Source organism: Aulonocara stuartgranti (genome assembly GCF_965226115.1).
Source record: "Aulonocara stuartgranti genome assembly, chromosome: 11".
Taxonomy (NCBI): Eukaryota; Metazoa; Chordata; class Actinopteri; order Cichliformes; family Cichlidae; genus Aulonocara; species Aulonocara stuartgranti.
This window is the reverse complement of record NC_138947.1, coordinates 20,843,723-20,868,705: the sequence shown is the minus strand read 5'-3', so window position 1 is coordinate 20,868,705 and position 24,983 is coordinate 20,843,723.

Genomic DNA, 24,983 nt, shown 5'->3' with positions numbered 1-24,983 from the left:
ATAATAATAATAATAATAATAATAAACAGAGCAATTACAATAGGGCCTTCGCACTGTCAGTGCTCGGGCCCTAATAATAATAATAATTAAAGCTGCAAGCAGCGTTATGAGGGCCCTCGCACCCCGGCGTGTCGAGCCACGCCCAACACCTAAAACCAGCACCTCCAATCTGATGTCACATTGATGGAATTCATGCATTTAACCACCAGCTAACATTTCATTTGGTTCAACCATGAGTATAGTCGTCCCACTAGGTGGCGCTCTAACCATTATAGACAAAGGGCATAACAAACATTTCCGAGCTCGAGTCTCATCACGCCTGCGACCTTTGGGAGAGATTGGACTTTGTGTCTTTGAGTGACAGCATATTACTGCTTTTTGGCGAGTGATTGAAACTCTAAGTGCCGCCATGACCACCCCGTTTCCCTGAACGTAAAAAGCTTCGCAATTTAACATCACAAAGGTCTTTAGATTCCACAAACTTCAGATCGGTCCAATCTGATGAAATCCCTTGGAGGAGTTCGTCAAAGTATGAAGCCTGAAAAGAGGGGAAAATGTCGCCAAAATTACACATGAATTTTAAAATGGCTGACTTCCTGTTGGATTTGGGATATTGCTCCAAGAGACTTTTTTGTACATCTTAATATCTTCCATGAGCTTACCAAGTTTCAGACTCATAGATAAAACACAGAGCAGGGGCTGATATTTTGAAACTTTGTAGGGGGCGCTGTGGAGCAATTTCGCGCTATTCAATGAAAATGATCACATGACAACAAAGCCTTCATCCATTTGGGGGTGTGTGCCAAATTTCAAGCCTCTATAAACTTTCCAAGCCCCTCAAAAGCCACTTCATCTTTCATGTTGAACCGCGTTGCCACCAGGGTGCGCCGTTCAGTGTAAAGTCACAATTTTTGCACTGAAGCATCACGAGGGACTAATGGTGATATTCACCGCTTTTGAGGTGGCCACGATGAACCTGTGAAAATCAGTACAACAAAATTAAAGCCATGACATTTCCTGTGGCCACTAGGTGGCGCTGTCCGTATTTCCGACAATGGGCACGTCAATCTGTTCAGGGCGGGTCTGACATCATGCCTGTAAAGTCTGGTACTGATCAGACTGGATTTCATTGAGTTATACTAATTTGTTTCTTCATGGCGTGACATCAAAGTTCGCCATGCTGCTGGGGTCACACCCTTTTGCGAAAAGTCACAGTTTTCACTGTAACCCAAGACCAACTCCTTAAGGCTTTCCTGGAGAAATTTGAGGCTGCAGGTGTCACCCATCACTATACTGTACCCCAAAGTGTAAAACATGACATTTCCTGTTCCCACTAGGTGGCGCTGTCCTTGGTGTCAAATATGGCAGTTGAAATATGTTCAGGGGTGGAGCCTTATCATATGTGTTCACTTTGGTCAAGGTCAGAAAATGTATGACAAAATGAGAGGCAATAAGATTTTCATGGCGAGTCATCGAAATTCGCCATGGCGCCACGGCCTCATAGTATTGTGAAAACTCAAAAGCTCCGCAATTTAACATGGCACAAGGGTGTAGTTGACACTGTCCAAATTTGAAGGTTATGAAATGAAACCCCAAGGAGGAGTTCGCAAAAGTTCGAGGCATGGAAATGGCAAAATTAGAGCCAAAATGTCACCTTCTCTTCCAAATGGCGGACTTCCTGTTGGGTTTGCGTCAATGGGCCCACAGACTTTTTTGTTCGTCTTGGCATGTTACACATGTGTGCCAAATTTCATACATGTAGCTGAAACGATGTGGTCGTAGGGCTGCATTTAACAAGGCATAGGTGGCGCTGTAGAGCCATTTCCCAGTGCTCATATGTAAAACCATTAAAATACAAAATTTTTCACCAGATCTGGCATGTGTGCAAAATTTCATGAGTTTTTGAGCATGTTTAGGCCCTCAAAAAGGCCCTTGTTTTGCCTGAATAATAATAATAATTAAAGCTGCAAGCAGCGTTATGAGGGCCCTCGCACCCCCGGCACGTCGAGCCACTGCCAACACCTCAAACCGGCACGTCCGATGTGATGTCACATTGATGGATTTCATGCTTTTAATCACCAGCTAACATTTCATCTTATTCAACCAGGATTATAGTCATGCCACTAGGTGGCGCTCTAACCATTATTGACAAATAGCATAACAAACATTTCCAAGCTCGAGTCTCATCACACCTGCGACCTTTGGGAGAGATTGGACATTGTGTTTTTTAGTGACAGCAGATTACTGCTTTTTGCGAGTGATTGAAACTCTACGTGCCGCCATGACCACCCCGTTTCCCTGAACGGAAAAAGCTTCGCAATTTAACATCACAAAGGTCTTTAGATTCTACACACTGAAGAATGCTTCAATATGATGAAATCCCTTGGAGGAGTTCGTCAAAGTATGAGGCCTGAAAAGGGGGGAAAATGTCATCAAAATTACACATTAATTTTAAAATGGCTGACTTCCTGTTGGATTTGGGATATTGCTCCAAGAGACTTTTTTGTACATCTTGATATCTTACACAAGCTTACCAAGTGTCAGACTCATAGATGAAACACAGAGCAGGGGCTGATGTTTTGAAATATTGTAGGGGGCGCTGTGGAGCCATTTTGCGCTATTCAAGGAAAATGGTTACATAACAACAATGCCTTCATCCATTTGGAGGTGTGTGCCAAATTTCAAGCCTCTATAAACTTTCCAAGCCCCTCAAAAGCCACTTCATCTTTCATGATGAACCGCGTTGCCACCAGGGTGCGCCGTTCAGTTTAAAGTCACAATTTTTGCACTGAAGCATCACGAGGGACTGATGGTGATATTCACCGCTTTTCAGGTGGCCACGATGAACCTGTGAAAATCAGTACAACAAAATTAAAGCCATGACATTTCCTGTTGCCACTAGGTGGCGCTGTCCGTATTTCCGACAATGGGCACATCAATCTGTTCAGGGCGGGTCTGACATCATGCCTGTAAAGTCTGGTACTGATCAGACTGGATTTCATTGAGTTATACTAATTTGTTTCTTCATGGCGTGACATCAAAGTTCGCCATGCTGCTGGGGTCACACCCTTTTGCGAAAAGTCACAGTTTTCACTGTAACCCAAGACCAACTCCTTAAGGCTTTCCTGGAGAAATTTGAGGCTGCAGATCTCACCCATCACTATACTGTACCCCAAAGTGTAAAACATGACATTTCCTGTTCCCACTAGGTGGCGCTGTCCTTGATGTCAAATATGGCAGTTGAAATATGTTCAGGGGTGGAGCCTTATCATATGTGTGCTCTTTGGTCCAGATCGGAACATGTATGACAGAATGAGAGGCAATAAGATTTTCATGGCGAGTCATCGAAATTCGCCATGGCGCCACGGCCTCATAGTATTGTGAAAACTCAAAAGCTCCGCAATTTAACATGGCACAAGGGTGTAGTTGACACTGTCCAAATTTGAAGTTTATAGGACCAAATCCCAAGGAGGAGTTCGTTAAAGTACAAGGCATGGAAACGGTAAAATCAGACCCAAAATGTCACCTTCAATCCAAAATGGCGGACTTCCTGTTGGGTTTAGGACATTGCCATAATAGACTTTTTTGTTCGACTCTGAACGTTATATAGGTGTACCGACTTTCAAACGTGTAGGTCATACCCATACCGGGGGCTCGCGTTTTTCATTTTTCTAGGTGGCGCTACTGAGCTAATTTTCCCTGGCCATGTCTGGGAACATTAAAATACGTAAATTTTCACCAGACCTGACGCGTGTGCAAAATTTCATGAGTTTTCGAGCATGTTTAGGCCCTCAAACGGCCAATTCATTTGCCGGAATAATAATAATAATAATAATAATAATAATAATAATAATAATAATAATAATAATAATAATAAACAGAGCAATTACAATAGGGCCTTCGCACTGTCAGTGCTCGGGCCCTAATAATAATTAAAGCTGCAAGCAGCGTTATGAGGGCCCTCGCACCCCCGGCACGTCGAGCCACTGCCAACACCTCAAACCGGCACGTCCGATGTGATGTCACATTGATGGATTTCATGCTTTTAATCACCAGCTAACATTTCATCTTATTCAACCAGGATTATAGTCATGCCACTAGGTGGCGCTCTAACTATTATTGACAAATAGCATAACAAACATTTCCAAGCTCGAGTCTCATCACACCTGCGACCTTTGGGAGAGATTGGACATTGTGTTTTTTAGTGACAGCAGATTACTGCTTTTTGCGAGTGATTGAAACTCTACGTGCCGCCATGACCACCCCGTTTCCCTGAACGGAAAAAGCTTCGCAATTTAACATCACAAAGGTCTTTAGATTCTACACACTGAAGAATGCTTCAATATGATGAAATCCCTTGGAGGAGTTCGTCAAAGTATGAGGCCTGAAAAGGGGGGAAAATGTCATCAAAATTACACATTAATTTTAAAATGGCTGACTTCCTGTTGGATTTGGGATATTGCTCCAAGAGACTTTTTTGTACATCTTGATATCTTACACAAGCTTACCAAGTGTCAGACTCATAGATGAAACACAGAGCTGGGGCTGTTGTTTTGAAATATTGTAGGGGGCGCTGTGGAGCCATTTCGCGCTATTCAATGAAAATGATCACATGCCAACAAAGCGTTCATCCATTTGGAGGTGTGTGCCAAATTTCAAGCCTCTATAAACTTTCCAAGCCCCTCAAAAGCCACTTCATCTTTCATGGTGAACCGCGTTACCACCAGGGTGCGCCGTTCAGATTAAAGTCACAATTTTTGCACTGAAGCATCACGAGGGACTGATGTTGATATTCACCGCTTTTGAGGTGGCCACGATGAACCTGTGAAAATCAGTACAACAAAATTAAAGCCATGACATTTCCTGTTGCCACTAGGTGGCGCTGTCCGTATTTCCGACAATGGGCACATCAATCTGTTCAGGGCGGGTCTGACATCATGCCTGTAAAGTCTGGTACTGTTCAGACTGGATTTCATTGAGTTATACTAATTTGTTTCTTCATGGCGTGACATCAAAGTTCGCCATGCTGCTGGGGTCACACCCTTTCGTGAAAAGTCACAGTTTTCACTGTAACCCAAGACCAACTCCTTAAGGCTTTCCTGGAGAAATTTGAGGCTGCAGATGTCACCCATCACAATACTGTACCCCAAAGTGTAAAACATGACATTTCCTGTTCCCACTAGGTGGCGCTGTACCTGGTGTCAAATATGGCAGTTGAAATATGTTCAGGGGTGGAGCCTTATCATATGTGTTCACTTTGGTCAAGGTCAGAAAATGTATGACAAAATGAGAGGCAATAAGATTTTCATGGCGAGTCATCGAAATTCGCCATGGCGCCACGGCCTCATAGTATTGTGAAAACTCAAAAGCTCCGCAATTTAACATGGCACAAGGGTGTAGTTGACACTGACCAAATATGAAGGTTATGAAATCAAACCCCAAGGAGGAGTTCGCAAAAGTTCGAGGCATGGAAATGGCAAAATTAGAGCCAAAATGTCACCTTCTCTTCCAAATGGCGGACTTCCTGTTGGGTTTGCGTCAATGGGCCCACAGACTTTTTTGTTCGTCTTGGCATGATACATATGTGTGCCAAATTTCATACATGTAGCTCAAACGATGTGGTCGTAGGGCTGCATTTAACAAGGCATAGGTGGCGCTCTAGAGCCATTTCCCAGTGCTCATATGTAAAACCATTAAAATACAAAATTTTTCACCAGACCTGGCATGTGTGCAAAATTTCATGAGTTTTTGAGCATGTTTAGGCCCTCAAAAAGGCCCTTGTTTCGCCTGAATAATAATAATAATAAGAAACGGAGCAGATACAATAGGGCCTTCGCACTGTCAGTGCTCGGGCCCTAATAATTAAAGCTGCAAGCAGCGTTATGAGGGCCCTCGCACCCTGGCGTGTCGAGCCACGCCCAACACCTAAAACCAGCACGTCCAATGTGATGTCACATTGATGGAAATCATGCATTTAACCACCAGCTAACATTTCATCTCATTGAACCATGATTATAGTCGTCCCACTAGGTGGCGCTCTAACTATTACTGACAAATGGCATAACAAACATTTCCGAGCTCGAGTCTCATCACACCTGCGACGTTTGGGAGAGATTGGATATTGTGTTTTTGAGTGACAGCAGATTACTGCTTTTTGGCGAGTGATTGAAACTCTAAGTGCCGCCATGACCACCCCGTTTCCCTGAACGTAAAAAGCTTCGCAATTTAACATCACAAAGGTCTTTAGATTCCACAAACTTCAGATCGGTCCAATCTGATGAAATCCCTTGGAGGAGTTCGTCAAAGTATTAAGCCTGAAAAGAGGGGAAAATGTCGCCAAAATTACACATTAATTTTAAAATGGCTGACTTCCTGTTGGATTTGGGATATTGCTCCAAGAGACTTTTTTGTACATCTTAATATCTTCCATGAGCTTACCAAGTTTCAGACTCATAGATAAAACACAGAGCAGGGGCTGATATTTTGAAACTTTGTAGGGGGCGCTGTGGAGCAATTTCGCGCTATTCAATGAAAATGATCACATGACAACAAAGCCTTCATCCATTTGGGGGTGTGTGCCAAATTTAAAGCCTCTATAAACTTTCCAAGCCCCTCAAAAGCCACTTCATCTTTCATGTTGAACCGCGTTGCCACCAGGGTGCGCCGTTCAGTGTAAAGTCACAATTTTTGCACTGAAGCATCACGAGGGACTGATGGTGATATTCACCGCTTTTGAGGTGGCCACGATGAACCTGGGAAAATCAGTACAACAAAATTAAAGCCATGACATTTCCTGTGGCCACTAGGTGGCGCTGTCCGTATTTCCGACAATGGGCACGTCAATCTGTTCAGGGCGGGTCTGACATCATGCCTGTAAAGTCTGGTACTGATCAGACTGGATTTCATTGAGTTATACTAATTTGTTTCTTCATGGCGTGACATCAAAGTTCGCCATGCTGCTGGGGTCACACCCTTTTGCGAAAAGTCACAGTTTTCACTGTAACCCAAGACCAACTCCTTAAGGCTTTCCTGGAGAAATTTGAGGCTGCAGGTGTCACCCATCACTATACTGTACCCCAAAGTGTAAAACATGACATTTCCTGTTCCCACTAGGTGGCGCTGTCCCTGGTGTCAAATATGGCAGTTGAAATATGTTCAGGGGTGGAGCCTTATCATATGTGTTCACTTTGGTCAAGGTCAGAAAATGTATGACAAAATGAGAGGCAATAAGATTTTCATGGCGAGTCATCGAAATTCGCCATGGCGCCACGGCCTCATAGTATTGTGAAAACTCAAAAGCTCCGCAATTTAACATGGCACAAGGGTGTAGTTGACACTGTCCAAATTTGAAGGTTATGAAATGAAACCCCAAGGAGGAGTTCGCAAAAGTTCGAGGCATGGAAATGGCAAAATTAGAGCCAAAATGTCACCTTCTCTTCCAAATGGCGGACTTCCTGTTGGGTTTGCGTCAATGGGCCCACAGACTTTTTTGTTCGTCTTGGCATGATACACATGTGTGCCAAATTTCATACATGTAGCTCAAACGATGTGGTCGTAGGGCTGCATTTAACAAGGCATAGGTGGCGCTGTAGAGCCATTTCCCAGTGCTCATATGTAAAACCATTAAAATACAAAATTTTTCACCAGACCTGGCATGTGTGCAAAATTTCATGAGTTTTTGAGCATGTTTAGGCCCTCAAAAAGGCCCTTGTTTGGGGTGAATAATAATAATAATAATAATAATAATAATAATAATAATAATAATAATAATTAAAGCTGCAAGCAGCGTTATGAGGGCCCTCGCACCCCCGGCGCGTCGAGCCACGCCCAACACCTAAAACCAGCACGTCCGATCTGATGTCACATTGATGGAATTCATGCATTTAACCACCAGCTAACATTTCAACTCATTCATTCATGATTAGTTAGTCGTTCCACTAGGTGGCGCTCTAACCATTATGTACAAATGGCATAACAAACACTTCCAAGCTCGAGTCTCATCACACCTGAGACGTTTGGGAGAGATTGGACATTGTGTTTTTGAGTGACAGCAGATTACTGCTTTTTGGCGAGTGATTCAAACTCTAAGTGCCGCCATAACCACCCCGTTTCCCTGGACGTAAAAAGCTTCGCAATTTAACATCACAAAGGTCTTTAGATTCCACAAACTGCAGATCGGTCCAATCTGATGAAATCCCTTGGAGGAGTTCGTCAAAGTATGAGGCCTGAAAAGGGGGGAAAATGTCATCAAAATTACACATGAATTTTAAAATGGCTGACTTCCTGTTGGATTTGGGATATTGCTCCAAGAGACTTTTTTGTACATCTTGATATCTCCTATAAGCTTACCAGGTTTAAGACTCATACATAAAACACAGAGCTGGGGCTGATGTTTTGAAATTTCGTAGGGGGCGCTGTGGAGCCATTTTGCGCTATTCAATGAAAATGATCACATAACAACAAAGCCTTATGCACATTGGAGGTGTGCGCCAAATTTCAAGACTTTTTAAACTTTCCAAGCCCCTCAAAAGCCACTTCATTTTTCATGGTGAACAGCGTTGCCACCAGGGTGCGCCGTTCAGTTTAAACTCACAATTTTTGCACTAAAGCATCATGAAGGACTGATGGTGATATTCACCGCTTTTGAGGTGGCCACAATGAACCTGTGAAAATCAGTACAACAAAGTGTAAGACATGACATTTCCTGTTCCCACTAGGTGGCGCTCTTCATATTCCTGACAATGGGCACATCAATCTGTTCAGGGCGCGTCTGACATCATGCCTGTAAAGTCTGGTACTGATCAGACTGGATTTCATTGAGTTATACTAATTTGTTTCTTCATGGCGTGACATCAAAGTTCGCCATGCTGCTGGGGTCACACCCTTTCGCGAAAACTCACAGTTTTCACTGTAACCCAAGACCAACTCCTTAAGGCTTTCCTGGAGAAATTTGAGGCTGCAGATGTCACCCATCACTATACTGTACCCCAAAGTGTAAAACATGACATTTCCTGTTCCCACTAGGTGGCGCTGTCCTTGATGTCAAATATGGCAGTTGAAATATGTTCAGGGCTGGAGCCTTATCATATGTGTTCACTTTGGTCAAGGTCAGAAATTGTATGACAAAATGAGAGGCAATAAGATTTTCATGGCGAGTCATCGAAATTCGCCATGGCGCCACGGCCTCATAGTATTGTGAAAACTCAAAAGCTCCGCAATTTAACATGGCACAAGGGTGTAGTTGGCACTGACCAAATATGAAGCTTATACGACCAAATCCCAAGGAGGAGTTCGTTAAAGTTCGAGGCATGGAAATGGCAAAATTAGAGCCAAAATGTCAGCTTCACTTCCAAATGGCGGACTTCCTGTTGGGTTTGCGTCAATGGGCCCACAGACTTTTTTGTTCGTCTTGGCATGATACACATGTGTGCCAAATTTCATACATGTAGCTCAAACGATGTGGTCGTAGGGCTGCATTTAACAAGGCATAGGTGGCGCTGTAGAGCCATTTCCCAGTGCTCATATGTAAAACCATTAAAATACAAAATTTTTCACCAGACCTGGCATGTGTGCAAAATTTCATGAGTTTTTGAGCATGTTTAGGCCCTCAAAAAGGCCCTTGTTTGGGGTGAATAATAATAATAATAATAATTAAAGCTGCAAGCAGCGTTATGAGGGCCCTCGCACCCCATCGCGTCGAGCCACGCCCAACACCTACAACCAGCACCTCCGATCTGATGTCACATTGATGGAATTCATGCATTTAACCACCAGCTAACATTTCATCTCATTCAATCATCATTATAGTCGTCCCACTAGGTGGCGCTCTAACCATTACTGACAAATGGCATAACAAACATTTCCTAGCTCGAGTCTCATCACGCCTGCGACCTTTGGGAGAGTTTGGACATTTTGATTTTGAGTGACAGCAGATTACTGCTTTTTGGCGAGTGATTGAAACTCCACGTGCCGCCATGACAACCCCGTTTCCCTGAACGTAAAAAGCTTCGCAATTTAACATCACAAAGGTCTTTAGATTCCACACACTGGAGATTGGTTCAATATGATCAAATCCCTTGGAGGAGTTCGTCAAAGAACGGTGCCTGGAAAGAGGGGAAAATGTTGCCAAAATTGCACATTAATTTTAAAATGGCTGACTTCCTGTTGGATTTGGGATATTGCTCCAAGAGACTTTTTTGTACATCTTGATATCTCCTATAAGCTTACCAGGTTTCAGACTCATACATAAAACACAGAGCTGGGGCTGTGGTTTTGAAATTTTGTAGGGGGCGCTGTGGAGCCATTTTGGGATATTCAATGAAAATGATCACATAACAACAAAGCCTTAAGCACATTGGAGGTGTGGGCCAAATTTCAAGACTTTTTAAACTTTCCAAGCCCCTCAAAAACCACTTCATTTTTCATGGTGAACAGCGTTGCCACCAGGGTGCACCGTTCAGTATAAAGTCACAATTTTCGCACTGCAGCATCATGAAGGACTGACGGTGACATTCACCGCTTTTGAGGTATCCACAATGAACCTGTGAAAATCAGTACAACAAAGTGTAAGACATGACATTTCCTGTTCCCACTAGGTGGCGCTCTTCATATTCCTGACAATGGGCACATCAATCTGTTCAGGGCGGGTCTGATATCATGCCTGTAAAGTCTGGTAATAATCAGACTGGATTTCATGGAGTTATACTAATTTGTTTCTTCATGGCGAGATATCAAAGTTCGCCATGCTGCTGAGGTCACACCCTTTCGTGAAAAGTCACAGTTTTCACTGTACCCCAAGACCAACTCCTTACGCCTTTCCTGGAGAAATTTGAGGCTGCAGATGTCACCCATCACAATACTGTACCCCAAAGTGTAAAACATGACATTTCCTGTTCCCACTAGGTGGCGCTGTCGCTGACGTCAAATATGGCAGTTGAAATATGTTCAGGGCTGGAGCCTTATCATATGTGTGCTCTTTGGTCCAGATCGGACAATGTATGACAGAATGAGAGGCAATAAGATTTTCATGGCGAGTCATCGAAATTCGCCGTGGCGCCACGGCCTCATGGTATTGTGAAAACTCAAAAGCTCCGCAATTTAACATGGCACAAGGGTGTAGTTGGCACTGACCAAATATGAAGCTTATACGACCAATTTCCAAGGAGGAGTTCGTTAAAGTTCGAGGCATGGAAACGACAAAATTAGAGCCAAAATGTCACCTTCACTTCTAAATTGCGGACTTCCTGTTGGGTTTGCGTCAATGGGCCCACTGACTTTTTTGTTCGGCTCGTCATGATACACATGTGTGCCAAATTTCATACATGTAGCTCAAACTATGTGGTCGTAGGGCTGCATTTAACAAGGCATAGGTGGCGCTCTAGAGCCATTTCCCAGTGCTCATAAGTAAAACCATTAAAATACAAAATTTTTCACCAGACCTGGCATGTGTGCAAAATTTCATGAGTTTTTGAGCATGTTTAGGCCCTCAAAAAGGCCCTTGTTTTGCCTGAATAATAATAATAATAATAATAATAAGAAACGGAGCAGATACAATAGGGCCTTCGCACTCTCAGTGCTCGGGCCCTAATAATAATAATAATAATAATAATAATAATAATAATAATAATAAGAAACGGAGCAGATACAATAGGGCCTTCGCACTCTCAGTGCTCGGGCCCTAATAATAATAATAAGAAACGGAGCAGATACAATAGGGCCTTCGCACTCTCGGTGCTCGGGCCCTAATAATAATAATAATAATAATAAGAAACGGAGCAGATACAATAGGGCCTTCGCACTCTCGGTGCTCGGGCCCTAATAATAATAATAAACAGAGCAATTACAATAGGGCCTTCGCACTGTCAGTGCTCGGGCCCTAATAATGGCACACTTTTCTTTTGGGGAAATATACAGAACATTAATAATTGTAACTTTTTTCAAGTTCACGAAGAAGAAGTTTCTTTCCATTACAAAGATTTTATAGTTAATATCATAAAAATCATCTTTAGTTTGGATGTCTAATGCAACCAAACCTCCAACTTCTCAGTCAGGTTTTCTGAGATCAGTTACCTTTCTGCTTGTTGCAGTTTAATTGCATCTTCAGGAGTCAGATTAGTAAAGCATTCTGCAAACATATGAAACTAGCTGACAAGTTGATAACGCGATAATATGAGGATACGTGGACAAGGAAGAGCTTTTAACAACATTGAAGAGGAAGCAAAAGTATGCTAACAAGTGTGAGGGTTCACTGCAATGTGACAGATCACTGGGTTTGTGCTACACATTCAACCCCCTTTGCTCCCTGCGACAGTTTCATAGCTCTTCAGCAAAATAAGCAGCAGCTTTGTCTATCACTTACAACACACGTGTGAGTACGCACACAAGCACGCTAAAAATACCTTGTGGAAGCTGCAGTTGTCGACCTCATTGCTTCATCTTGGCCAAGATGACACTTTGCTCATTGTTTACCCAGATTTTATCTGCATACATATCACACATTATATTTGGAAATATAATTTGAATCATGTAGGATTATTCAAACTTGGGAAGATAGACTAAGGACAATTTTGACCTCATTGAGGCCTTACTCAGTTGTAACCTTCCAGAGTATATTTAAGATTGGTAGGTGGCTTTGCTTTCTCTGTGGAATATGTAGTTTCACCTGCTGAGAATCTTTACACTTGATGTTGCAGCTCCTGGCAGGAGGTGTCTGTGTGGAAGCAGCTCTCGGCTTCCTCTGTCATTTCTGGAAACAGTCACTGTGTGATTACACTGACACACAGTCTGTTTCCATTAGTTCCTTGAACGTCACACAATCATGATGCCAGCTATCATACTCAGGTGCCATCTGATAGCAAATGGGTAAGATTGACGTAATTCTATATTTTTGTCTTGATGAACAAATGCCTTAAAAAAAAAAAAAAAAAAAGTGAAAACAAGTACGTGTTAGTCCACATCACAATACTCCTGATTAAACTCCAAGAGCTTATATTTCTACTGATTTCGTTTCGTTTATCGCGATCCAGCTATTTTTCCTGGAGTCAATCAAACTTTACATTTTGACAGTGCACTATAGAACATACACACCTATACAACAAAACACATATAGAAGCAACAAAGACATCTCTTTACAACACAAACTATGCCTCACATCAGGGTAAGCACTGATAATATAACAGAAAATTTCATTACAGCAGACAAACAAAAATCCACGTTCATGGTTCAACAATTTCAACTGTGATCAAAAGTCAGACCAAAAGAATATTGTTTTAAATATTTTACAAACACAGTGTTACTGGTTTCTGTTGTTATCTGTATTGGTGGTAAACTCCATGTTTATAAAACTGTTCTTTTAATTGAATTGGTTGTTGCTTTGTTTAATAAAAAATGTCCTCCTGTAGCCTGTCGGGAAGACCATTCATGTCTATCTGCACTGAAGTGCAAATTTTTATACAGAATGGACTCGTTGTAATAATAATAATTCTAACAGATAAAGTAAAGAATGAAGTAATCAATATATAACCAATAAAGACATTTATGGTTTTGTTACAGTTTTTTGTTACAAACTTGTTCTATACACACAACAAAGAACAATTCCTGCTGCTCTGTTTTGTACCATTTAAAGACTCTTAATCTAATCCACTGTACCACCAGACCATACTATTGAGCAATATCGATGCCTGGATTAATCGCCTAATCAATTCCGGTGTCAAAGCTTGGCATTTTAGCGACTTTTATTAATATGTTCTGTTTAGGATAGATGGCTGTCTAAGATTACACCCAGGAGCTTTGTCTCATTGATCTGATCAACAGCCATAGTTGATATAAATAAATAAGTAGATATAACATATAAATAACTGTTTGTGGGACAGATCATCATTACCATGAATACATATACTAACCTTTCATCTCATGTGGGGGTCAGTAGCCTTTAGCACCAAAAAAGCTATTTTGATTTATATATTGTTACGAAGTTTTGCTATTAGGTGAGAAATACAGGCATACAAAGTAACAGGAAAATTATAAATTGCTTCTAATTATCCAATTGAGGTAGAACTAAAATAACAAACCTTTTAAAAATAATTTATTATTACTAAGTAAACTGAACAATTCTTAACAAGTTGAGGGAAAGTTCATCCTACAGCAGCAAGGCATCTCTGCAGCTTTGGGAGCTTTTTCTCTCTATTTTTGTTTTTTTCCCCTCGGTTTACAGTGCATCTGGAAAGTATTCACAGCGCTTCACTTGTTCCACATTTTCTCATGTTACAGCTTCATTCCTAGATTCATTTTTTTCGCCTCAAAATTCTACACACAATACTCCACAATGGAAAAGTAAAGTTTGCTTGGAATTATCGCATATTGATTAAAAACAAGAAACAGAAATATAGCAGGTACATAATTATAAGGTCCCACAGTTGACAGTCAGACCACAAACCAAGCAAAGAAATCAGAGGTATTGTCTGTAGACCTCTGAGACGGGATTTATAGGACTGTGTGCAGAATTCTGAGGTGAAAAATGTAACAGGGTAAAATGTGGAACAAGTGAAGCGCTGTGAATACTTTCTGGATGCACTTTACTGTTAGTAAATAAAGAGGAACATAAAAAGCTTATCTTGGAAATTGGTGAAGCCTGAATCTCAGCTGAAAGAACTGTGAGTATTTGACAAATGTGATGTGGCATTCTGCAACCAGTCAGAAAAATAGATGCAGCTTTAAGCTTTAAACAAATTAAAAATTACACCAGTTGTAGTCAGAGATTTTCAGATGGCAAGTATCTGAAACTTGAGTTAAATCTTGAGTTTAAGAACTGTATGACCCTTTACCTTTGCTCTCTTTATCTTACAGTAGACTGCTGGACAGGCCAATGGCAGCTCCTCCTCTTTGTGCTCTGCTTTTTTCTCTGTCACCGGAGATTAGAGCTGACTCAGTACCAACAGATCCACCATGCATCAGTGCAGCCATCACTCACTCTTGTTTGAGTGATGGGCGGAAGGCCATGTGTACTGCTGACGGAGGAAAACGGGCATCTCTGGCTGTTTATGTGGCAGCTGAATTTTGCCGAATGTGATTCCTCACAAGAAAAAAACAAAACAAAACATGCCACTACATCTCATTATTACATTTGAAATATATTTGATTAAATTTGGCTGAAAGGAACATCTCATAGAGCACCGGCTGCATATGTGCAGAGTGAAAATTATCAAAAATGGACGGTTTGTGCAATTTTCTGAAGGCCAGGTGAATCAGTTATATCTACAACATAGAATAAACATGACAAAGTGGTTGGCTCAATGGCACTCAAGCTCACCAAAGTGATTTTTAGCAGTTTCCAAGCACTGAAATCTAATAACGGCAATATTACCAGAATCTATCACCCAGCAGGAAATCAATTTCACATCATCAGCATAAAAAAATGTAAAAACTGCTCTCCAAATACTTTCGGTAGAGAAAAACTTTCAACCTCATGAAGGAAAAATGATGTGGAAGAAGACGCTAAGCTTGATATAAACGTATGGAAAAAGATTTGGCTCTGTCAGGAGGTTCCCTAAGTCCTCGTCATTTTCACTCAGTATTTCTGGTGTTTAACCTTTATAATGACCAAGTCAGGATCAAAGAGGCAGGTATCTGAGCAGAAGCTGCAGAGGAACCAGGTGAGACGGAAGGTTCAACGACCAAGGTTAAATTGCCTGTGGAAACTGTAGGAAAAGATAAACACTAATTAAACTAGGAGGAGAGGAGACAGAGTCAAGTATTTGATCTGAGTGTAGGAGTGACCGCGTGGTTGGGCTCCATTCGCAAACTGTCTCTCGCCCTATAATCAAGCACACAACATTTAAAAATATAAGAAAGCCGATGCCAAGGAGGAGACAGAACATGACACCACATGTCAGGATCGGCAGCTGGAGACCATGCGGAGCAAAGGAGAGGAACCAAATGCAGACGTGTGGACACAAGGGATAACTGAAGGTGAGCTGTTTAGATAGATAAATATAATACAAATGTGAGAAAAACAAATTAGTAAGTAAAAAAGAAACCTAAACTGGGGAACTAAACAGTAGAAAAACCACTGGGAAACCTGTAACATAGGGACGAGTAAATAGATGCTCTAGGGATTGAGGAAAACTAAGACAATAAATACACTCAAGTGGAAACACAGCAGGAACAAATTTGCACATAGCGACAGGGGAAGCAAAACTGAACACAATGCACATGAGACGAGGGACTGACAAAAAAAAGAAAAGAAAAGGAAGCATCACGCACACCAAGACTCAGACAAGGACACGCAAGCTTCACACCAGGATGGTGGCGACAGAACACCGAGATATGACTGGGGTGAGAGAGAGGGTGACACACTGGGAGAGGGAGGAACACAGAGAGAGAGAGGCAGAATAGGCGAGAGACACAGAAAGTAAAAAAACATGGAAGCAGGACAGACCTAACATGGAAGATCCCAAGGACAAAACATAAAGGTGAGTGTTAGAAAACTAGAAGAGAACACTAAAGAACAAAACACAGAGACAAGATGAAGGGAAACTAAATTAATGACCCTAAAGTAAGTAAACAAGAAAGGGCAACATAATCCTTCAACATCTGTCGGACAATGCTCAGGATTTTCTATGAGTCTGTTGTGGCCACTGCTGTCCTCTATGCTGTTGCATGCTGGATCAGCAGGTTGAGGGTTGCTGAGGCCAACAGACTCAATAGACTAGGCCAGTAATTTTGTGGGTATGGAGCTGGACTCTCTTAGGGTGGTGTTGGAGAGGTGGTGCTGGAACGACACAGGAACTCATTCCTGCCAGTAGCCATCTCCCTGTACAACTCCTCCATCTAATACACTGTAAACACTGCGATAGTTGCATCCTTTTACACACGCTCTTTTCTTACTCATTAACGTTGCTGTCTATTTTCTTTATTGTTTTTTTTTATAACCACATCTGTCAACCCTGGATATTGATTATTTGGTGATTTGTATATATTGTGTTATTCCTTATATCTTAACATATTGTGTTGCTAATAGTCTAGTCTGTTTTTGTTTTTGTTTCACTTAATGTTACTGTACCGGAGCAACCGTAACCCACATTATTTCCCTAGGGAGTAATAAAGTATTCTGATTCTATTCTGAATAACATCCAGAAATGTGCTCAGTTACAGTTTCTGTCTCCACCTTCAGGTTTTCCTGGCACCCACATCTCCACCAATCTCACTTGGACCCACAACACCAACACCCTGGAAAACAAGGTTGCAGCAGTGGCTGCACTTCCTGCGTGTCCTGAGGAAGAATAACCTGGACCAAAAAGCAGCGCCTTTGCTCTTGTCACATCTCATTTAGATTATTTTAATTCTCCTCTCTATGGTTTACCTCATAAATTTCTCCATAAACTGCAGGAAGCTGCTGATGTTATATCCAGAATCATATACACTGAACGTATAACACGTAACAATTGAAAGTCCTGCTTCTCACTTTCAAAGCTCTTCATAAACTTGCTCCTCAGTATTTATCTGATCTTTTCCATACATACTCACTCTCTCGTTCCCTTCTGTCTGTTCCATCTGCTCACATGACTACCATGGGACTCGGAACCTTTACTTGTTCTGAGACTTTGGAATGCACTCCCATCAAAACCCATCTGTTCAGAACTGCATGCCCTTCATTATAACTTGGTCCTAGTCTATTGTTACCTATATTAGTTTTATAGTTGTGCTTTTATTTGTTTACCTTATGTTTTTATTTTGTTGTACTATTGCAAGGTGACCTTGAGGTTCTTTAGGACCCCTATAAATAAAATGTATTATCATTATTATTATTATTATTATTATTATTATTATTATTATTATTATTATTATTCCTGCTGTGTGTCTGTGAGTATCTGTGTGCACATCTCTGTGAACACTTGTGTGCACGGGCGCTGGTGTTCATAAGGTTTCTCCATGCAAGTGTCTAATAGTGGGCGTGGGGAGCCACAGCCCCAGACCTCCAGGACCTGAAGCAGGCATGGAGGAGACCTGGGCCCCAGACATCCAACTCCCCCCAGAGCATGGGAGCCCCAGGAGGACCACCAAAGGGCCAACAGGAGCGAGCCAGTACACACCCGAGCCCCAGCCCCGGACACTGAAAACCACCACTGCACTGGCAGTTGGGGTACCAGCAACAAGCAACGAGTGTGGTGGGGGGAAATAGGCCCCACACCAGGAAGGAGCCTGAAATGTTCTAAGACAGAGGGAGAGTCTAAGACCCGGCCTGTTGCATAGACACAAACAGGCATGCACAGGCATAAGCATACTTTTTAAGGTATCAACTATGAACTGTGAACTATGAGACTAAACCAGAAACGAGAAACCTAATCTTTAAATTATTGTTAAATTCAAAAGTCCATGAACTGATCCAAGGGGGGAAAGAAGGTGCGGTGGTGCCGGAGGAGGAGCGCAGAGTCAACTTCACTTCTCTGATTGGTGATATTATGGAAATTCCATAGTGTGCAGCTTTACTCCAGTTTCAGCAAGTCTAATCAACCACACAGTGTGGTTGTGGGTGTGTGGGACCTTTAATCTACAATTATGCATCATTTTTATGAGCCGATAATATATTTTATGTGCAGAATCAAAGTAACTATTATTTATATTCAGCAGATAAATAAATCCAAAATGTTTCCCTCTTGGATGTAATAGATCAAGATTCAACATACTTTAAAGGAGCATTCTGTAAGTAGAATTTCTAGAAGTTGTACTTTAATCTTCAGGTGGACATATTCTTTATATATGCTGTATTTTATCTTTATATTTCAATGTTTTTTTTTCCTTTTGTTCGCTCCTGGCACATACAGTACACTCAACAAAAATATAAACGCAACACCTTTGTTACTGCTCCCATTCCCCATGGGATGGTCGTAGAGACCTAAAATTCATTCCAGATACACAATATAACCATCCCTCCCAAACAGTGGTCACAAATCAGTCCAAATGTGTGGTAGTGGGAACATCTGCTATATTGAGATAATCCATCCCACCTCACAGGTGTGCCACATCAGGATGCTGATCTGACATCATTAGTAGTGCACAGGTGTACCTCAGACTGCCCACAACAAAAGGCCACCCTGGAATGTGCAGTTTTGTCTCACAGCAAAATGCCACAGATGCCACAAGCAATGAGGGAGCGTGCAATTGGCATGCTGACAGCAGGAATGCATTGAATGTTCATTTCTCAACCATAAGCCGTCTCCACAGGCGTTTCAGAGAATATGGCAGCACATCCAACCGGCCTCACAACCGCAGACCTCGTGTAACCACACCAGCCCAGGACCTCCACATCCAGCAGGTTCACCTCCAAGATCGTCTGAGACCAGCCACCCAGACAGCTGCTGGAACAATTGGTTTGCACAACCAAACAATTTCTGCACAAATTGTCAGAAACCGTCTCAGGGACGCTCAACTGCATGCCCGTCGTCCTCATCGGGGTCTTGACCTGACTCCAGCTCGTCGCCGTAACAGACTTGTGTGGGCAAATGCTCACATTCGATGGCGTCTGGCACGTTGGAGAGGTGTGCGCTTCACGGATGAATCATGGTTCACATTGTTCAGGGCAGATGGCAGCTGAGAATGTCCCAGTTCTTGCATGGCCAGCATACTCACCGGACATGTCACCCATTGAGCATGTTCGGGATGTGCTTGACCGGCGTATACGACAGCGTGTACCAGTTCCCACGAATATCCAACAACCTCGCACAGCCATTGAAGTGGAGTGGACCAACATTCCACAGGCCACAATTGACAATCTGATAGACTCCATGCGACGATGTGTTGCACTGCATGAGGCAAATGGTGGTCACACCAGATACTGACCGGTTCTGGGTCCCCAGACCCCCAATAGCGCAAAAAACTGCACATTCCAGGGTGGCCTTTTGTTGTGGGCAGTCTGAGGTACACCTGTGCACTACTCATGATGTCAGATCAGCATCCTGATATGGCACACCTGTGAGGTGGGATGGATTATCTCAATATAGCAGATGTGCCCACTACCACACATTTGGACTGATTTGTGACCACTGTTTGGGAGGGATGGTTATATTGTGTATCTGGAATGAATTTTAGGTCTCTACGTCCATCCCATGGGGAATGGGAGCAAAAACAAAAGTGTTGCGTTTATATTTTTGTTGAGTGTAGCTTACTACAGCGGCCATCGTTTATGTACTGCATATAAAAAGGGGTCATAGTTTCCTAAAGCTAAAGAGCCTTAAATATGCATTCAGTCTAATAGTGAATAGGAAGTGAATCATCTGGCTGAAAAAAGGAGTACACATGGAAACAAGAAAGCAAAAGTACCTTGTGGCTTCCTTGTTTTATGGTCTCAGTAAACACGTTAATTATTTTATGATCTCAGTCTCTGTTCATGCAGAAAGCTGCAGACTCACATTCAAGATGCAAGAGGGAGAAGTAAAATAAAGCAAGCATTTAATGCTGAAGTCCAGAGATAAGAAATGTACGAACTCCAGAGAATAACCATGAGTGAAGCATGGGAAAATACAGAAAAACGCTAGGAATACAAAACTGTTAAAACAGAGCTAGGGAATGATGTAGATGATGAGATGAAGGACAGGGGAAGATGGAGTTATGTTTCACTAGCTACACCCAGACCTGATTCCTGCCAGACCTGCTGAATTGAGAAATTGCTTAAACACAACCTGTTTGGCAAAGAAAACTTGGAACAGTGATAAACCTTCCCAAAAGTGGCCAGCCTAACAGAATCACCCCAAGAGCACATCAACAACTTACCCAGGAGGTCACAAAAGAACTACAGCATCTAAAGAACAGCAGGCCTCACCTGCCTGAGTCAAAATTAAGTTTGGAGTGACCTTAAATCAGATAAAAATGTTTTGGCAGGACCTTAAACAGGTCATTCATGCTCAAAAACAATCCAGTCTGTCTGAATTAAAACAATTCTATAAAGAGTGGGCCAAAACTCCTCCACAGCAAAGAGAAAGACTCATTCAATCAACTCCTCACACAGGGACGGGTATTTTCAAACTTTTTTCCCCATAATAAAATCATAATGTTGTATTTATTTGGGTTATCTTTGTCAAATATTAAAATATGTTTGATGATCTGAACCATTACAGTCTGACAAATATGCAAAAAAAAAAAAAACTAAGTAAGATCTTTAAGATTTCGGATCCATATGTACTTCCCGATATGAAGAACCATCTCTTATATAAACACAATATTCTGATCGACTCTGCTTAAGGTTGCTGTCATTGCATCTATCAATATAAAGTCTATTCTTTGTCATAAAACATCACATCGCTGCAAAAATTCAGACCCGAGTATGTTGAGACTCAGCTGTGTCTGCTGAAAAGATGCTTTAGCAGCAGCTGAGGAGGTTTCTCTCAAAACTCGCTCCTTTACTCCACCTCCTTCAATTCACTTTGACATGCGAGTCCAAACATCACAGCACGCACATGCATGACTCCGATTGGCCGGCCAAGCCAGCGGGCCACGAAGCTCAGCTGCCTTCAAACTCTCCCATCTGTCACCTCAAATCCACGGCATCAGCCCCCAGCCGAGCTTCATCAGCGCTCCAGAGATTGACCCAGCAGGAGTGGGGAGGGAAGGCCGAGCCCTGAGTAAGGGGAGCCATGATATAAAGGGAGAGGGAAGGGAGAGAGGGGGTGCTCATCTTTCCCCACAGACAAGAGAGCGCGTCACAGTGAATTAATCCAACCCTTGGTGGTGGCGTGCAGGCTGCCGGCTGCAGCCGTGGGATTGGACGCCCTTGTCTTGTTAGCTGCTGTGTCACCCTGCCCCTCCCCAACTCCACAGCAATGATCTCCATCTCTCTTTATACTGTATAATTCCCTTCCTGGCTTGCTCTCTTCTGCTGTTGTTCTGCCGCTGTGACTCCAGCTATTTGAACTCATGTGACAACAGAGAAATGCAGTTAATGAATCAGAAACCTAAGTGAACTCACTGGTTTTAATGCTTTAATGCTAAGTATACAACCTTTACCTTAACAAAAGAAAATAACGTCCCAGTTGGAAAAACGTACCTTTATATAGGAGGATGGTTAGCATATGTACATCACATATAGTGGGGAATATGCGTATTTGATCTCATACAACCCAGCCAGAATTACATGTTATTGTCACAGTCACCAGACCACTCTGCCACAAAGTGCTTAAACCGTTCATCTCACATCAATCTAGAAACAATCAGAGTGCTGTGCCATACCGGGTACAAAACATTAGCCATGCAAAGAAGTGTGGGCTTACTCCTGTCTTATTTGGCAAACAACTCTTACTGTGAACTCATGAATGTCCAGCTTCCCCTCGACCAGTTTTCACTCCGGAGGTTTGGGCCAGCTCATGCAATCCATCAGTTTTGAGTTGTGGTTCCGCAGCTCAGACAGTTTAATGTTTCGTTGGTGAGACAGAAAATATAATAAGAAATGAGAATAAAATAAAAATGTGTATTTGCAATATTGTATTAAAATATACAAACATAGTTCTCCGTTATATAAAGCTCTATGTAGTAATTGCTAGCACAGAAAGCATGGGCTAAAAAACATAAAAAGATTTATAGAATCTGGAAATTTTATCATTTTAGGCAAAAATTCACAGTGGTCCCTGCAACGTATTACTATTATATGATAAATAATGTGACACCACCAACAACAACAATAACACTCCAATAAAATGGCAACATTACAAGGTATCGTGCTAATTTTGGTAACAATGCTAAAGATCAAGCTGACTTTCGGTATGAACTTTTAGTGCCTTTCAGGCTGTGTTAGGAAGGGCATCCATGTGGGGCTACCTGCTGTGAGGACCCCTTTTGAATAAGGGAGCAGCCAAAGCACCTCTTTATTTTCACTGTGTACTCATTATTGTCATTAGGTCTGTTTAAACAGACTCATGTATGCCACTTGCAACAGGAATGAGTGGAGTCATGTTTCTCTCCACCAGTCACACTCACATGTATGAGCAATTTAGCCTCACTGATTAACCTAACCCTGCTAACTGCATGTCTTTGGACTGTGGGAGGAAGCTGGAGTACCTGGAGAGAACCCACACAGATACAGGGAAAACACGCAAACTCCACACTCCTGGCCAGATGGTGGATTAAACAAAAAAAAGGACATTTATAACATGCTGCCCGTGTTATAAATGTCCATTTAACATTTCATTGTCTGGCTTTCCATGTCCAAGTGACTCGACCTCCCACTTTGCTCTTCTCAGAGACTTGACTAACCAACAATACACCAATTACTGTTTGACGTTCCTTAAATTAGAAACAAAATCAAAGCGCTGCAGGTATGATGGTCATACTTCACAGCACACAAGATTTCTTCACCAGATCCCCCACTCCTCCACCACTGGAGCATATTTACATGAGGGCAGTGAATGGAACCTGCAGTATCAGATTTTATTTTGCCAGATTTTGCACATTAAGATTAAACTGTCAAGCTTAGTTCCAGAAATGTGCTTTAAAACTTATTTGGAGTGGAGCAGGCCCTGTGAGTGTCTCTCTGTCTGTCTGACAGTGAATGACGTGGCTTTAGATAAATAATAAATATATTGCACAATTTGACAGCATATGACAGACTGATCTAAAATCCTACATCAAACTTTCCACTGTCAGGCCTCAAGAATGAATCCTCTTTGACTGTAGTTAGGATACCTTATCCTTTCATCCAGATAACTCAAATTTCACCCAAATGTGAAACTAATATATTCGATTTTATTTGTCAAATTTTCAACATTCCCATTTGCTATATATAAAAGCCAAAAAAAGAATTAAACGACTCTATGTTTGAGGACAAAGGGATTCCCCTCTGCTGAGTGGCCTTTATTTCTGAGTGGTACAAAATCCCATAATCCCTCCCCCAGAGGGTGACAGCTGCTAAAACATGACGGCCTCTGGCTTTGCAGATGTATGTACAAGGTGTCCTTGAAGCATCAGTTACAGACAAATTGTACTCAGTGAGCAAAAGGTTCTCTCTGTAAACCAGAAAAAAATCTGCATGCAAAGAGGGGTGACATCTGCTACTGAACTCACTGCCTAAAAAATCAAAGGCAGACTGGTTTGATTTTTTAGATGTTGCTTACCTTTTGCTTTCAGTAACTTCTTTGTTAGGCACCAAAATTCAGGTTAGATTCAGTGAAAATGAAGAGTGAGTGCAACTGTGGCCCTGTATAGCATAAGCATAAGTTGAGTGCTGAAACATGACTATTAAGGATACCCAGTGCACTCCAAGGACACCTTGTACATACCTCTGAAATGCCTTTGAGAAACAATGTAACCGCCATGGACTCTTTACAATCATGTCCTAGAATTTTATTTAACAACTCCATGATGCTAGTTTCCTTTTCAACTTTCTGTCACACCTGTATCCCATCAGCAAATGACTCACCCAGTACACACACAGCAATGCTTCCCTCTGTCCCCTGCTAGACTCTCTCAGCACTTTTGTCACAAGTGACATACATAGTTTGGCCTGACTTCATTCATTCATTCATCTTCATTACAATAGGATGGCATTTGAGCTGAAATTACACAAATTTGTCAGCCAACTATAGGAAAATATGTTTTATTCCCATTCCAGACAAAACCATATAAACTGAATGAACAAACAAATCTGAAAAATTTGTCTTTTCCTATTATTGTTATTGTTGTTATTTTTGAGCTGTTGAATAGAAGCAATACTTAGGTTGTTCTCTGATACTGAATATCCATCCAGCTGTGCCAATTTTATATATTTCGCTGTCACTCTATTCAGTCTGGACTGTGTACTAAACAGAGAAAAACACAAAACACCTGTTAAAATGCGCATAAAGACAATGTTAATTAGAACTAGACACAATGAGGGAAATAGAAAAACTTTTGCATGTATTTAGTCTAGTGCTGTCAGCGTTAATCTCGTTAAAATTACGTTAACGCCATAACCGCATTAACGCGGCAAACCTCCGTTAGCGAGTTAACGCGGATCGTTCCAT